The sequence below is a fragment of the Struthio camelus genome, chromosome 2 (assembly GCF_040807025.1).
Source record: "Struthio camelus isolate bStrCam1 chromosome 2, bStrCam1.hap1, whole genome shotgun sequence".
In the NCBI taxonomy this organism is placed as follows: domain Eukaryota; kingdom Metazoa; phylum Chordata; class Aves; order Struthioniformes; family Struthionidae; genus Struthio; species Struthio camelus.
Genome location: NC_090943.1, coordinates 62,168,153 through 62,185,218, shown reverse-complemented (window position 1 = coordinate 62,185,218; position 17,066 = coordinate 62,168,153). Strand labels below are relative to the sequence as shown.

The 17,066-nt window shown below is 38.1% G+C and overlaps 1 protein-coding gene across 2 annotated transcripts in view; it reads right to left on the bottom strand.

Moving 5' to 3' along the window:
• Positions 1-17,066, bottom strand: part of CNTNAP2 (contactin associated protein 2) — a 1,135,762-nt gene that overhangs the window by 348,351 nt on the left and 770,345 nt on the right. The gene's annotated exons all lie outside the window — the stretch shown is intronic.

Genomic DNA, 17,066 nt, shown 5'->3' with positions numbered 1-17,066 from the left:
ATAGCTACCTTTTTACTAGACACAGTGATTTTTACACCACCATCAGTGGTGCATTTGTCACTTCAAATTAGATTACTGCAATGTGCTTTACAATATGCTACACCACAAATCACTCAAGAAACTATGCAAGACAGCCCACTTAAAAATGCACTGCCTTCTAGGGAGGATAAAAATTACAGCAGTAATCATCTGTTCTGAGAACAGAGCAAGATGAGATATCTGATTTTATTTTCCAGTAAGAACATATTTGGTATTCCAATTTCCGTTGAATTGTGTGGGATGATACCACAACAGCCATTAGCAACATTAAACTAAGCAGGTGGTTTTGGTTTTTTGTTTTGTTTTGTTTTGTTTTAACAGTAATGTAGTAGATGAAAGACCTGGTGCATACAATTGATATGGAAAAAATTACAGCATACATTGCCCTCTTTTTCCTCTCCAACTTTTTCCCCTTCTCTCTTAAACATATATATATATATATATATATATAAAATTATATATAGCAGTTTGAAACTAATTCAACTACAGAATACAAAGGAGCTACAGTTGGTTTATAAAAATGAAAAATGTAAGTTCCAGTGAAGTTAATGAACGTTTTGACAATCTTGCCTGAGATTTGCAAATGTCAATTCTGCAGTAAAGTTACTGCGACAATACGAATTATAGTGCTCTAATTTTACTAATGTAGCAAATGGCTTTTAGACTCAGAAAACTCCAATATCCAGAAGCAAAGAGTAAATAAAGAGTGTTCTAATGGACCAAATTCTACCGGAATCCAAATCAATGAGTTTAATATATTTAGATGGAATGGGACCAATTTCAACTGCAGCAATGGTTGAAATACATTTTTTTCCTTGTACTGTTCCTTGCATCGTTTCTTCATCAAAAGAATAATTAAACTTGAAGATTAATCATTAACTACTGATGGGATATTTTCCTTTTAACTTCTTATGCCCAAGATAAAGAAACTGTACATTTTCCCTTGTAGTTATGTAAAGTCTTTCCTAATAGCTCAGCAAGACGAGAAAACTCTACCGATTTCATGAACTTATTGTAATGTTGGATGATATTACAGTTATGATCTTTTAAATCAATATGTAGTAAATAAATTAGATGCTTAATGAGATACAGTGGAAAGAAATGACCAGAACAATTTTTCAAGGAACCCACTGTTATCCGTACAGCATAGAAAGGTGATAATGAAATGGCTGTTCCATACCGACTTCCCGGAAGTTTTAAGGGGCATTACCAATACAGTAGACAAAGGATATCTTATCTGGATCACTAAAGATGATTTCTAACTATTTGACACAGTTGTATATACAAAGCTGATTTCAAGAGATCTTGAGAAACAGAACAAAGATCACTCACACCCGGCGGGGGAGTAGGGGTGGGGGAGGGACTGCAATAACATGAACCATCCGTCTAATGAAAAACAGTGCCTGGAAGGGAAAAGCTTAAATCATCTTCAGTCTGTAACACAGATGACGACCTTGTATGGGTGAAATGGAAACAAGAATTCAAAAATGATCATATATTGAAAGGAACAATAAATAATGAGACATAGTACGGTCATACAAAGGAGGACTTGGATCATTTAAGTGCCTAGTCTAACAGATGGCAATTGCAGTTCAGCTTAGATTAAGGAACATTAAAGTCAAGAACAAAGGACATAAAAGAATTAACAGTGCGGTTGTTTTGAGCACAGTGAACAGAATATAGGCAAGGGCAGTTTTTTTTTTTTTTTTAAAGTTCAATTACTGGAGAATTGACAACTGCTTCTTCCTTCTGGGGAGCAGCCTCAGAAATAACCTGGTAAAAAATTGAAAAAATGAAAGGCATGCATCTCCCTTAAAGCATCTTTCCGTTCATTTTACCATATCACCGGAGTGTATGCACTTAAAAAGAAACCAGTTGCTTCTTTTTCCCTTTACAAAACAACATAAGAGAATTCTTTAGTAGTGATCCTAAACAGGACTTCCTAAAATTACCAAAATATAACCACAGTTTAAAAAGATTATTTCTAAGGATATTTTGAGAAAAAGGAGTCGAGGTACTTTTACTATATTAGAGAATGTTAAGAAACCATATCCTGGACGTTGTTGACCAGCAGCCTGAGAACTCGGGTCAGTTTTCATTTCTACACAGCTGAAGAGACAACAAATCAAGACTTCCGGGACTTTCAACTGCTTCCTCTAAATGCTCGTCTCTCCCATCAGCTTTTGAGTCCTTGGATCCTTGACATATCCTTCACATAGATGCAACTTGATCCTCAGAAATAGAGTCCTCCACTCTCCCCTCTCACATCCAGCCAGCTCCTCTCACTCTCTCACTGGACTCCTCTCATTTCCTTAGGAAAAGGAATATAATGCACTGAAAGTGGCCTTTAATTACTGCAGCAAAAAATTGAATGTTAAGCAACGTCCTGAAATGATTCCCGAGAGATTCTCATGAAATACTTGGTTCCATTTTCAGGAATGCAGCCACCTCCTGATATCACCTTTTTGGGCTATTTTCAATTGAACACTGGGAAAAAAGTCAGGGAAAAATTGCATTTCTAACCAATATACTACTACTTTTTGTTTTCACAAGGTCTTTCAAAAATGGAAAAATTACAGTCTAAAAATTTAATGCACATTCTTGACGGTATACGATTAAATTCCTCATTATTCTGAAACACATATAATCCTGATTTAAATTTAAGTAAAGAATCCCATCTGAAGAGAAATGGGAAACTCAGCTGCTTAAAGTTAAGGATATGTTTTCTTGAATCAGTGCCTAAACGAATAACAAACACTGCTGTGATATGTATTAGTGTAACATCAGGTTTCTTGGTTTTTGACATTTCGGCACTTATGCACTAAAAAATTCAAAACACACTGCCAATAGTTGTCAAAGTATAGAGAGTAGAACAAAGTTGAGTTCTGCTGTGACTGACAGAAAACATTTGATGCCTATACCGTAGAACTGCATATAAGTCTCTATTCCTAATCTCTCAAATGAAACAGGACTTAAAACTCCACAGCAAGTCGCAGCACTTTACTGATTTCACTTATCATAAAACAGCCATGCATTGTTTAAAAAGACATTCTATATCCAGCTTTTTAGCACACCTGTGGTTTGAAATGTGGCACATAAGGGTACTAGGAGAAAAAGAAAAGCTGATTAGACTTCTAATTAAAGTCAGCAACTTTAAGAAAAGTCTGTTTAAAAATCTTTCCTTCGAATGTTGTGATCTAGTTCTATCTCAGTCTAAACCTAAGATGGAAGAAAAATCATAATTTGCTACACTAAATTGAAGCTAAAGGCACGGCTTGGTCCCAAGAAAAGACAATATCGCATATATACTTATTAAAAAAAATAGTAAAGGTCACAAGTTGAATTATTTGAATGAAAAAATTAAAAATGCTTTAGAGTACTGTAGAATGAGGAATAAAGATTATGCTAAACCAGCAGGAAGCTTTCAAGCCCCAGAAGTATGAAATTCTTGAATGTGAAATTTTTAATTCCTTCATAACCCAAGGACGTGACCTTATTTCTCCCTCTCATCCTGACGTATCAGTCATCCCTACACTCCCTAACTCAGCGCAGGGGAGACTACTTCCATCCGAAGGGATGGGGTACTTTCATATGAATAATTCAGTTAAGGAAATACAGAACAGCATTTTCAGACACTCCAACTGTCTTTGCAGTATGTGACCCCTGAAAATAGTACTCTAAATCACATATATCCCAATGCCAGTGCTGTGTAGAAACAATACTTTTAAGAAACTTATGTTGTACTGCCTACCTTATTGGCTTCCTGCTAGCAGATGTGCAACATATTCTTGTTTCCAAAGATTCTTTTTTAGCATCAGCAATGATCAGATGCATGAAGAAGAAACGTCAAAAAATATGTATTTCCACAAATCAGTTTCTCTTGCATACTCTATCTAAACCCCCTCTACAAAAATCAGACCATGCATAGAAACCTCCACAGAATTTGGAGAAGATGATGGCGCACTGGCAGATGAGAACACATTTTGCCTAGGTTGCAAAAGGCGTGCACATCTGACAGGACTTCTTCAAAGAATGAAATAAGGCTACATTCTTACAGCAATTTCAATTCCCTCCTCTACTGCCTTCCTCCTCCATTTCTGTAACTCCACTTTTAAAACTAATTTTTCTGAGGTGCTGAAAACTTTGTAGCTTATGTCTACAGAACTGAATGGCCGTTTTAACTATACGCCCATGAGGGAAAAGATGCACCACGCTGTCTCTGCTGCGACTGAGACTCTAAACACACACAGACGCCATGATGACAGCTAGCTTCTTTCGAGAGCAACGGGAAATTTTATTTGCAAGGAAACATCTACGTTCGCATCTAACAACCTGACGTTACTGAAAAAGCCATAGACGCCGACATGCTTTGGCCTAGGCCTCCAGTTTGGCCTCTGTCAACGACTCTTCCAGACACATATATAACTCTTTCTCTTTTATGGGTTAGTAAACCTACGTTTCATCCAGCCTTGCTGGACACTTAGCTTTTTGAATGTATTTTGCATAGAATTTTGAAGGATTTCTCAACTATTACATAAAAAGATATCAGGACTAAAGAAAGAAAGAACGAAGTGAAAGCGTTGGCTGTAATGGAAACCATTAACCAAATGCTTAGGGGACTGCAATTGCCTGCTCTGATTATGAACAATTTTCCTATTTATTTTATTAGGTTTCCCCTTACTTAACAAATAGAAAGATGATTTCCTTGAGCAATAATGACAAATTATACCCTCGTTTATATTCAAGCAGTCCTCTGATCTCCACAGGGTTCTGCATGATCAGAAACACATTAAATTACCTAGGACTGGAATTAAAATAGTGGCTTCCAGGAAATCTATGAAGTCTTTCTTGCCTATCAGATATACATATACATTCACTTTTCACTTAAATATCCTTTTCACTAAAAGTAAATTCACTTTGAAAAACTGCAACACTATATGACAAATTTTCCTTATTTAACTAACTTCTAAAGGTATGCACTACAGAAGATTATAGTTGTGATCCATCAACCAAATACTAAAACTGTATGAAGACTACCGACTGCATAGGGTTCTGTGCGCACACAGAAAACCACGTGCCTGCAGACCACCAAACGCAGGTGGTGACTTGTGCCGTTAACATTGTGCATCTCTTCCACACTAACAGAATGACTCAAAACACACACACGTGCACATAGGCTATTTCAGTGCAGAAAGAAAACACAAGTAAGCGCGCAAGTTTTCCCCAATGACTTAAATGGGCCAAATGTTTTCCTCTACTTCTCCAAAAGGGAGTCCACTGATGAGGAGGCCAGTAACCAGGGTGGTGGGGGATCGTGGGCATGAAAAAAGAAGAGAAAAATGAAATAAGACAACATGAAAAGGAGGACATACCACAAAGTTACTGACAATATCAGAAATTTTTTAGCAGTCTCAAAACTGTGTATAATCCCAATTGCAGTGAAGCTGATGCTGAAATTCAAACATTTTGATAGAGCTTTACTATAACGCAATCCACTGAGCATCTATTTAACTAAAATTCCAGATCATTAAACATGCGAGCTGGCTAGTGCAGGAAATTGATTGCAAGATAACAGTCTTTCACTATTAACTCAAGAATTAACATTAATCTATGTTTCTAGATACAAATCTAGCTGTCATGTACAGCAATTTTTTAGCCCACGAAGAAAAGATCAGTTCACAGGAGAAAGCCATCTACAAAAAGAGCTTGGCACAACTGGCATATACATAGTCAATCTATAAATTCTGTGAACACTAAATTCACCAAAAATAAAAGGTCAAATGCATTAAAAAACTAAGTATTTCCTAATAATGGAAATATCCTTGTAATAGATGGAACAGAGAGGAACTGTCCACAGGGACTATCCAGTTCTCTGAAGAATTGCATTAAAAACCATTTTATTCCAGTCACTTGGTGAGTACTCACTCAGGCATAAGATATTCTCAAAACAAGTCACAAAGAAAGGTCCTGGAATTTCCTGCTTCATCTTCCCAGGAGAAACAAAAAAGTACAAAAACAAAACTTTTTTTGAAGATACAAAAGGACCGACAATTCAGCAAGAACTAGGTGTTGCAAGAAAAAAATTTGGGAACAAGAAATCCAGTGTTAGATTAGAATTTTGAGTTTTCCTTCTTTTATTTGCTCATAGGAACATAGATAAGACTGATGATTGCTCTATGGTCAGTCTCCTTCATTAATTTGAAGAAATAAGTTACACATCATACAAAGCAGAAGAGATACAAAAAAGAAAAATGGAACGTGAAGAGACCTATACTAACAGCAGCATTACAGTGTTAGTCATAATTACCTTTAAATCAAACTATTAATAACAAAGTTAAAGCAGATTTCTCACAGGTCAATATAGACTGAAAATAAACTGTTACTTAAGTGACCCTCTGCAATACAGTGCTCAAGATGAGTATAAGGGTGCAGGAATATCTTCAAGGAAGATCAGGCAGCATCTTTGTTTTAGTTTTTTTTTTTGTCTTCAAGAAGCAGTACTTGATCTGAAAACATTAACATCTGATCTCAAAAATAAACTTTCCAAGTTCGGCACTCAGCGTGCTACTAAAAACATAAGATTGATCAGTAACCTAACAAGGAGGCTGAAACGGCAGTTACTGTAATTTGATTCTATAATCTCCGATTCAGTGAATCGGAGCTGGTTGCTGGTCTGTGGCCTCTGCAGCACTTCGCTTCCACTGCACATGCCACAAAGCCCTGCAGAGTGTTTGATAGCACAGATTTGCAATAGAGCTGGGCATTAGGTAGCATGGTTTTAATGCTGACATGAGGGCTGTAGCAAGAATTAGTGGCCATCGTGGCAAGAGCGTGAGGCACGAGAGAAGCAATCGCTCAGCATTGCAGCACACAGTGGGATTAGCAAACAGTGCTGAAACAAACTTGGGAACACCCCTCTGAATATTAATGTTGATTAAGTAGGTTGTTCTTTTTTAATTCCCATGGGCTATCGCTTCTAAGTAATGTAGTTTACACAACGAGACGGATGGACAAGCAAGCAGTGAATGCATGCCAGAGCACAAAGCAAGCTAATGAATAAAGCCTTGCTAATAACAACTGTTTACCAGAACTACTTTCAAGTCTACCCCATTCGTAAGTATTCTATCTAATATAAACGTCAGTCACCTGAAAAGCCTCCACACAGCTTTTGGTTAGCAGCTTTCTGGCTCAGCTATTTGTTTGTTAGACGCTCACTGAACGGTGCAAGAAAGAGTAACCATTTCTGCTTAGTTCTGTGCTAATTCCTGGATCAATACTAGCAATAAAGCATCTTCAGGCAGAAGCCAATGCTTGTGACAGTGTATTTGATCTAGACTCAAGAACCGTTGAAGTGCAAGGAAGAGACGTCTCCCTGCTCAGGCTTTGAGGGGTAAAGTCAGTTTTGTCTTTCTAACTCTCCCAGGCTTCCTGTTAAAGAGCTTCTACTGAAAATTTACAGGCTATGTGAGGAGTGCACTAACTCCTTACCACAGATTATTGCCAAGAAGCGAATCCAACAGAGCAGTGATGCCCACAGACCTCCAAAAGAGTCATTCCCAAACCGTCATCGATAAATCGTTTCGCAGCAGTATATTGTACTATTGCTACAGTCAAACATTGTATTTTCTTAATTTCTTTTTATGATTACTTAAAGCTTAGCTCCATTGCAGTCAAACAATGCTGAGCTGCAAGAAAATCTACAATGATTCTTACTTGTGACCCACAAATGCTTTCCAAAATAGAGGAAGAAAAGCAGCTACTCAGGAAACTCCATCTCTTTGGAGAAATATCTCAAGTTTGGAGTACCAGGCTTCTCAGAAAATGTGGTAAGAATAGGTAAACTAACAATGACTAAAATGAGACCGCTGGCCAAGGTAGGACACTTCATCAGCACTGGGTTTTTTGGGGTGTTTTTTTGGGGAAGGGAAGGAAAAAGTGTCATGATTTGGAACTGCAGCTGCACATAATTTATTCTCACTGGTTTTGTTAAATTGTTTACTATTGAATGTTTCAGTATGTGTGGAGTTAGCCTCCTAAATCCCATGCTGGAGTATTGGAAGAACATTAGCTCAATAGTTCCCGCTCAGAGAAGCGTGTCCTGACACAACAGAACAGACACATATTAGATAAAGCCAATATTCTCAGGCTCCCTGCAAGGATTTGGGTTTAGCAAATGGGAAAATCTCTAAAGCAGGAAGCATTAAAAAAAAAAAAAAGTTAATACTGGATCATGAATGGGAGCTCTAAACACAACAGAAGCTGACATGGACACTAAATTGACATCAAAATGCCAAGTTGCACCCTAACTCATGCATATCATGCATCTGAAGTCAGGCAGACTTGGCTTTCAGTACATAAGTAGATGGAGTCCCTCATACCTAACAGCTTAGTCTCTCTAAACAACAGACCTGGTCCACTGAATCCACAGGTCTCCAACCCAAATGGGAAAGCTTACTTTTTAAAAGTTTTCCAGTTGTAATTGTTCCTTACTCATTGCAAAATATCTCGTAGACTGCTCTTTCGCCCCTGATGACTGGGCTATGGTCATTAAACCACGCAGAGTGCTATCACTGGTTTGCTTTTAACTTACGACAAAACTTACATGCCACCTTTCCTTCACCTGTTGATGCTATGGAGAAAAAGATAGCTCAGGAGGTTACAGCCAACTTTGGCTCTCAGGAAAAAGCTTTCTCGATTTTCACAGATGTTAGTGGCATGGATTTTTCATAGCATCTTCTCATTGACTGCCATATTTTCTGAGAAACAGCTGCTTTCAGAGGCCTTGGACATAAAAATGCCCAATTTCCAGATGATCCTGGTTAAGTCCTTTTCACCCTTATTCACATCGCTCTACAGGCTTTTTCTCCAATTCTACACACCTCTCTTGCCTCCTACCAGATGGAGGTGAATTTACAGCATACTGTAAATTCCATACTACACGCCCATTCTGGAAATTAGTAGAGAAAGCGTGATAAGTTTTCTGTAAATTCACATCATATTTAGATAATTTAGCAGTGCACAGCACTGCACCCTGAACACTGATTAGGGATTCTAAGTGGAATGAATCTCTTTTCTCGTCTGTGCTCTTCTCATCTCTCAATTATGTATCTTGATAATACATGGACTTAATTCACTGTTTGCGCAGGACTTTAAACATACTTCCTTCAAATTAATCTGTTCTGTGGCTTTAGTTACATTGATTCTGGTTTTAAAGAAAATGACAACAGAAACCATAATTAGAACAGTTAAGTGCTCTCACTGTCTGTCAGCAAGATAGGACAGTGCTAGTAGTGAGAAGCATCCAGTACTGCATATGACTTGCTTAAGAGCCATTGTTTGAAATATCGTTTAAGGACAAGGAAGCCTTAAGGGGGAACACATATGAGAAAAATATTTCTGTATACCAGAATCCCCATCTAAAGTTCACGACTCGCAGCTTGCAGGCTTTTGACATAGTGCCTCTTGATCACTTGGCTTTCCTTGTTCCTCAGAGTCCACAGAAACAGAGAAGCCTTCTCCAGCAATGTTGGGATAAGCAGAAATAAAACAAAGAAAAACACAAAGCAAAAATCTCAACATCTGCCTCCACCCAAACAACAGAAAAAACTTCCAGAAGAGCGTTACTATAAAAACAAAGTAAAGAAATAACACTTCTCTCATGATTTCAAGGACAAAGTAACAGCCTATCCTTAATTTGATTGAGGTGAATAGAAGCGGAAAGAAAAATATTATGGAAAATATAAGCTTAGTCTGAGCTCTCAGAAATGATCTCTATAGAAGCAATTTCCTAGGAATAATTGAAGCATATCACTGGCCTGGAGCAGCTTGTCCTCACATCTCCAATATACTACATGGCACGGGACAGGTTCAGAGTTAAACTTTTGCCTCTAATTCTCATTGTAGCAGTTTAAAGGAGAACTAGTTTATGATCTTTCCTAGTATACAAAATTCAGACAGACAAAAGCACACAGCAAGCTACCTAACACTCTTAGAGTCCCCCTGTGGCCAACCTGTGGAGCTACCTAGCAGCTGGACAGCTCTCATTTGGCTTTTTGGTGCAGTTCCATGGTACCCTCCAACATCTTATTTCTAGCCAACCCCTTTTCCCCCTATTTTTGGGTCTATTTCTTGAAATACAGGCTTGTAGTGTCCTGCAATTCAGTAAGAGTCAAAAAAAAAATAAATTTCAGTAAATGGCTTATTACAAAATTTCCAAAAAAGGAGGAGCATTTCTGCTTATAGATGTATGTTCTGTGAAGCTGATGCTCCAACAGTGCCTAAAATACATTAGGAGGATGAAATGACATTGAAGACTTATAGAGAATGTAGGAACATGTTGCTCCAGAGCTTGGGGCGTGGAAGGAAGAAAATAGGAAGAAATGAAGAAAAGTAGTTAGATGGGAAGAGATACTTCTCATATCTGACAACTTAAGAAGTTGGCTTAAGTGCCAACGCCCAAGTTTTACCCTCTACTGAAACGGAGCAGATTGAAACACTCTTCTCTTGAGGACAGACCTCAGTATTTTATGCAGGTATTTTATGCTTTGAATGTTTTCCCTGCGGTTGTGCACTGGGCTAGCTTTTCATTTTCTATGTATACAAGGGAGACTGAGAATACAGAGAATATCTGAGATTCTACTGTCATTTACTGCAATCCCTAAAGCCATGACATCACATTTTTGTTTTGTGAGGTGATCAGGTGTTGACTCACACCCTGTTTTCCCAACAAGTTCCATCATTTGTTATAAAACATGTCCCGAGATTATTATAACTTGCATTTCCATGTAGGTAGAGTTCCTAGGACAGTGTATTTGTAAGTTCTGAACACGTACGTAATAAAAATACGACCTCAAATGCATGGTGCTCAAGTGTAGATTTACCAGTGGGGCTGAGGAGTCTGTAGTGTTTTCTCATTTCCTCTAGGGAAGTCTGCCACGATGGCAAACTCACATGCTGCCACAGGACAAGCCTGCACTCGCTCATCCCAAACTGTGGTTTTAACTACTCAACCCCAAGCAATGGCTAAGCACAGGAGTGCCTAACATCACCTTTTGCCGTGCTAACCTAAGATAAAAAAAAAAGCTTCCTGATCTATTTCAGAGGTATTCCATGATGACAAGCTATAACTGAACAAGCCTTGAGACTAGGCAAAGGCTGGCAATTACAGTGTGCAAACTGTTTGAGGCTGGCTGCAAAGCTTACATCCAGCTAGGGGAAAAAAATCAACAGCAACAAAAACGTACACGACCTTCCTTTTACCAACAGCTGAATGCTGAACTCCAGTGCATGAGTAGGAAAGGTACTAACCAAATCTAAGGTACAGCTGAGTATTGCGAAGAACATCTTCACAGAAGTGCTAAACTCATCACAAATTAAAACTAATAATTAAAAAGCAAAATGCAAAACAAAGATGCATTTATGAAAGCTAGGATTGAGAGGACATGCCTTGTAAACAAGAACACAGATTCCTTCTCCCCTCGCTCCCCAAAAAATCAGTAAAGTAAAACTGAGGTGCAGGAAACTTCAGCCTTTGTCTTCAGGTAGAGGCATGAACATAGTCTGTTCTGTCTACTGGCTCCCTGCAAGTCTGTTAATTTACTCTGAAGCTAGGAGGAGGAGCTCTTTGTCTTTCTAGAGTTTTGCCATCAGAGATGCTGCTTTAGATATGATCACCAGCTGCTTCAGTGACTAACATTCTCCTCCTTCCTTGGTATCTTTTCTCCCTTTGGCATAGACAGCATATATCTTGGTCAGTCAACTGGCCAAAAACAAAGGCCCTGAACACGTTGTTTGATGCTTGCACTCCCTCCTTCCCCCTTTCTACTCCCAGTATCTTCTTCTCCTTTCTCTCGTTGTTTTTCATCTTGTTTCATCTTTAAGGAAATAAGCTTGGATGCCAACCAGAGCAATAACAGCTTCAGTCTGACTTAATTATTTGTTCCTCTTTCTCCCCCTCAAAGGTCATTTTCATTTCCAAAAGCATCTGACAGACTAATAAAAAAAAAAAAAAATCCCCCAAACAAAGCTCTACAACTGAAATAAAAATGAGTGAGTAAGGCTGTTAAGAATCAAAACTGCACTTCTTATGTCATAGCTGAAACACTAACTGTTTTTCTGTATGTCAGCTAGAAGACTAAGTACATGTATTGGAAGCTTTCTGCAGTGAGATTACACCAGGTAACGTCTCTGTTTCCACATCATGCAACTACTTAACATAGTCCTACGACAAAATTATGCTTATCGCCTTTGATTGGGCTATTGTGAGCCTATTGCATTTAAGTTAACAATGAATATTATTTCCCTCCTTTATCAAATTTGAGAAGCTCCTTGGGGGAGGGAGCAAGAATCTTTGCTAAATAAGAATTAAATAACTCAAAATTCTACATTTCTTACACATATCTAACGTATGTATGTATGCATAAAAAAAAGTTGTGGTACCTTAGAAGTTCTGCAAAAAAAAAAAAAAAACAATTAGCAAGGAAAATATCTCATCTTAAAAACTAATTATATAGATATGTGCAACAGAATTAAATGTTTACCATTGTTGAGGCACTTTTCATCAGTATGTAGTGATGAATGGCACGTTTATATTCATGCCATATGTTTCTACATATGTCATAGTAGAAAGCACTTTAGTGACCCACTATTTACAACAAGGAGACAGAAAATTACAGGATACGACAGTTACGGTTGTTTAATGCCTACTCACAAAGTCATTGCAGTAATTATTACACGTGCCACTCGTATTAGAAAATGCAAAGAAAGAGATGGGAGGGAGAGTGAGAGTGGGCAGAGAAAAGATCCCATACAATTGACCTAAACGAGGCAGGCTATGAACGCGCATGATTTCTCAAAGTGTTTGAGGTTGTGCAGCTTCAGGCAGAGAACTGTCCTAGAAAGGGGACAGGGCAAGAACCATTCAAATAGAGCCACTATGCTTGCAGCTATTTCAATACTGAAGTGAGATAAAAGCCAGATTGCAGAGGCAAAAGGGACCAACAGAAAGAATAAACTGACATATCTCCTAGTAAAATAGATTATGTAACCTTTCAGTTTTGCTTTGCATCAGTGGTTTACATGATGAAGCAGAAAGACTATGATTCCCCAACCCTAGGGCTAAAGCCTTAATGAACATCAAAAGAAGTGTTGGTCACTCTCTTCCAGGGACATTCCATGCAGCCATTAGCATAAATTAACCATACACCTATGGTCTCTGTGCATGGGTCCTCTGCTTCCTCCCACCCCTCCCCTTGGAAGGGTCTTGCAGGACAGACACAGCAGACATAAGCAGGTTAAACAGACTTGACCTGACCATCTTCCTCCTTCCGAGGAAAAGGAGAAAAAGACAGAAGAAACAGAGGAAAACACTAGGGAGCAACATTAACTTATTTCATGCATTGCTCTCAATAGGACTGAAAGGAAAGTTGAGAAAGGAAGTCTAATCAAGCCTAGAGATTCAGAAATAGCAGAAGTCATGTGAGCATAGGAAGAAGCTATAATAGATTCAAAGTTCAAAATATTCCAATAAATATTTTAAAATTGCAGCTCTTTCCATTCTAGCTATTATCCTAATGACAATTGAGAGAAAACAGGAATGGACTGAAATCAGCTGGCGAGATGGGAACCTTCCATCTTGGGGAAATCCTACCTGAATCCAGAGCCTAACTTTGCACTGTGGGCTTGTCTGTGAAACAGGGTAATAATATAAGAGCACAGCTTAAGATGACAGAGTTTTGGAAGAGTTCCCTACAGGGCTAAGACCATAATTTGGCCTTACCTGAAGAACGGTCTAATTGTCACACAGAATATCACATTACAGCTTCAAGGACAGTTTTCCACAAGTGCATTCATTTGGAAAGTTTCAGCTACTACTGGCTGAACATTTTCAATTTTTTTTTTTTTGGGGGGGGGGGGGGGGAGGGGAGAAAATCTTCCTAAAATTTACATAGTTTCTAGTAATAAGTTTTTGGAAAACTGCTGAAAAGGCATTACAATTTTGGAAAAAAATTGTTAATACAACAGAAACAAATATTTAAATGTGAAATACCAAAGTATGAGGACAAAATTTAAGTGTGCAGTTCTTCCATTTTGATGCACAGAATTGTTGATATAAGATTTGCTTGGGAGAAGACATGGACCAGAGTATGGTGGGGTGGGATGTTTTCTTTGACAATATAAAAGAATTTGTAGGCACTGTGTATAGCTTCTGGAAGTGTATGTGTATATGCATGCATTTTTAAGACTTTGATCACACTCTTGAATAGCCAAGGATATCTTAGAAATGAGAGCATTTTTCAGTTACCACAGGGACATCTGTGAAGGGCAGGCCTCATCAACATGACATATGCCAGTCTACTAAATCAAAACACACTAAAGATATTGACATGAATTATAACCCAGAAATATGCCCAGACACCTGTCCACTGAACTGTAATTTTTTATTCACGTTTTTAAAAAGGAGACTTTATTGACACATTTAGGATTGCTAACATATTCCGGCTACAGAATTAGCAGGTGAAAGGATGACATAATGGTAGAAGCCACGGAAACCATTAAGTTCGTGATACAGTACTCAAGAGGCAGAGATCCAATTTCCAGATATACAATTCCATAGCTTTTTAGGATATTATCCCTCCCCCTGAAGGTTTATGGTCAAATGAGCATGCAGCTTACTCTCCAGTATTTTGCACCTGTAATACTGTGCTATAGTAAATGTCATACCAGTACATAATGGTTAAGTCATCTTGTTTTCAGGAAAATAGGTACCTCCTTTGCTAAAAATCCCAATCTTCTTGTAGATTCGTATTCCCTACGAGCCAAACTAGTAAGTTACATCACCCTTTCAGCCCCAACAGTTAGATGCTCTAACTTGCCAGTTCTACTGGGCTGAAGCAAGGAATATTTGAAGCATCTATTAGCATCTTAAGTGGTGCTTTAAGACAGAGATGTTTATTTAATAAATACTGCATCCATGGGAACATTCAGATTTGATTCTCAGAGAAGAAAGTACAGTTGTCAATATTTAAGGACACCTCTATTAAAAAAAAGAATACAACTATCCTGCCACATACAGAGGTTAAACGCTTTTTATACTCTGCATTGCATTCACTGTAGCTAGGTCTGTAGGTTATTTAGGTTCACCTTCATTGATGAGTTAATAGTAACTCAGTTAATTTAAGCTCTGTTTCAAATACAGTACTAATAAGGTCATGAAGCTGTACATTTTTTATACTAAAACTATTTGATAATTCTGTTCTTATTCTAACATGTTATAGTACCTTTTGTCATAATGTGAGATATGTCATTGCTACAGAGTGCTATGGAAATGCATTATTGAAGAAACAGAGTCAGGCCTTCATTCCGTCTCTTTTTTCTAGTTCCTATTTCACTGATACTAGTGTACATCAATACAGAGCAGGATTTAGGGGGTTGTGAATTTTCTACTGAAAAATATATCCCAGCCCCCCAGGGTCTTCAGTGTTTAAGACGACTGCTAATTAGAAGACAATAAAAGCTGTAACAACTAGAATGTACAGGTACTGACAGTATGCATACAGGTGATGTGTTATAACGTTCTGCTAAGCTATGAGAATAATGATTGTCAGAGTGGCCTTCCACGCTTAGAAGTAGAGATTAAATTACTTCTTGTCAATTTTCACATGCTTCTTGCAGTCATTAGCATTTCAATGAAGAAGTAGTTCCACCAGGTTCTTATTTTTATATTTAAATAGAGAATTATATTCATATTAATGCAAAATGTCTTTTTCGTAATAAAGAGTTGCTGCTGAGAGTGATGCCATTAAAGCCGAAAACTTCATATGGTTATGACCTACACCACAGAAGAGAATGAGCAGTAAGTCATCTATCCTACTATTCACCACTATATCCTTCCACTGGCTAAGAAAATTATGTATATACCTATTCCAGAAATTGTGTTGTAGATAAGAAAATTGAAAGTAGCGATTTCATCTTCCTAATATTTCTTAACTTTTTCTTCTCTAGTTTTGGACAGACTACTAGGGCACTCTTCTGGGTATTTAATTTTAGCATGAATGAGTGATGCCATAGTCCTGGATGGGTGTACTTGTTCATGCCTAACACCGTTACTGCAGTACATTTTTACTCTACAAGTTATCCTTGAAGGCTACCTAAAAGCTATAGCTTGTGCTGAATACAGCAGTTCTTCTGAATAGCAGAAATCACTATAATACATCACAAGTTTCTGGCATTGTTCCCTGAAGTGCCTGCCTGATTAGTTACTGATACAGTTCAAGGTGCTGGTTCTGATTTAAAAAGCCCTACACGGGTAAGGATCCACTTATCTGAATGACTGCCTTTACACCTGTGTCTCAGTACAGATTGGCTGGCCTGTCTTCCTGGTCCAAAAAAGATTAGTAAACCTCGCAGAGCACAGGTTTATTTTTAGGACACAGCACTTAACAGCAATATTAAACAATGGTATTCTCCTGTTCTCCCACAGGCTGTCTACCTAGGAGCACTTGCTCTGGGGTCTGCTGCCTGTGCCTCCTTTTTGGATATTTTTTTGGTCTGGATTTGTCCCAGCCAAGTCACACCTAGGTCCAAATACCTATAGGTCTCTGCATCCAGGGAATGCTCTATGGGATTAATGTAATCTCTAGAGAGGCAGAACGTGTACTGTGATATCTAGAGAGGTAGAATTACTGTTTCAACCTGTGATAGCACCTTCAGGTTCTTGTTGCTGATCCTGAAGTCAGATGAATCAGATGTGTGCCAGGTTTCAAATGCAACTCTTGAACTTACTATGCAGATATTACAGGAAAGTCAGTGGATACGTCTCTTGAATCAGCTGCACAATATTTCGCATGAGGACAAAAGTGATAACATGACTGTGTCACGTATTAATAGACCAAAGGAAAAAATATACTCCCAGAAATGAAAAAACCTTTGTGTTTTTTCACCATCATATTCTTCTACCTCACGATGGCAATGCTGATGATTAAGACAGGATATTCCTGTGAGAATGTCCAGATGGGAAGTTATCCATG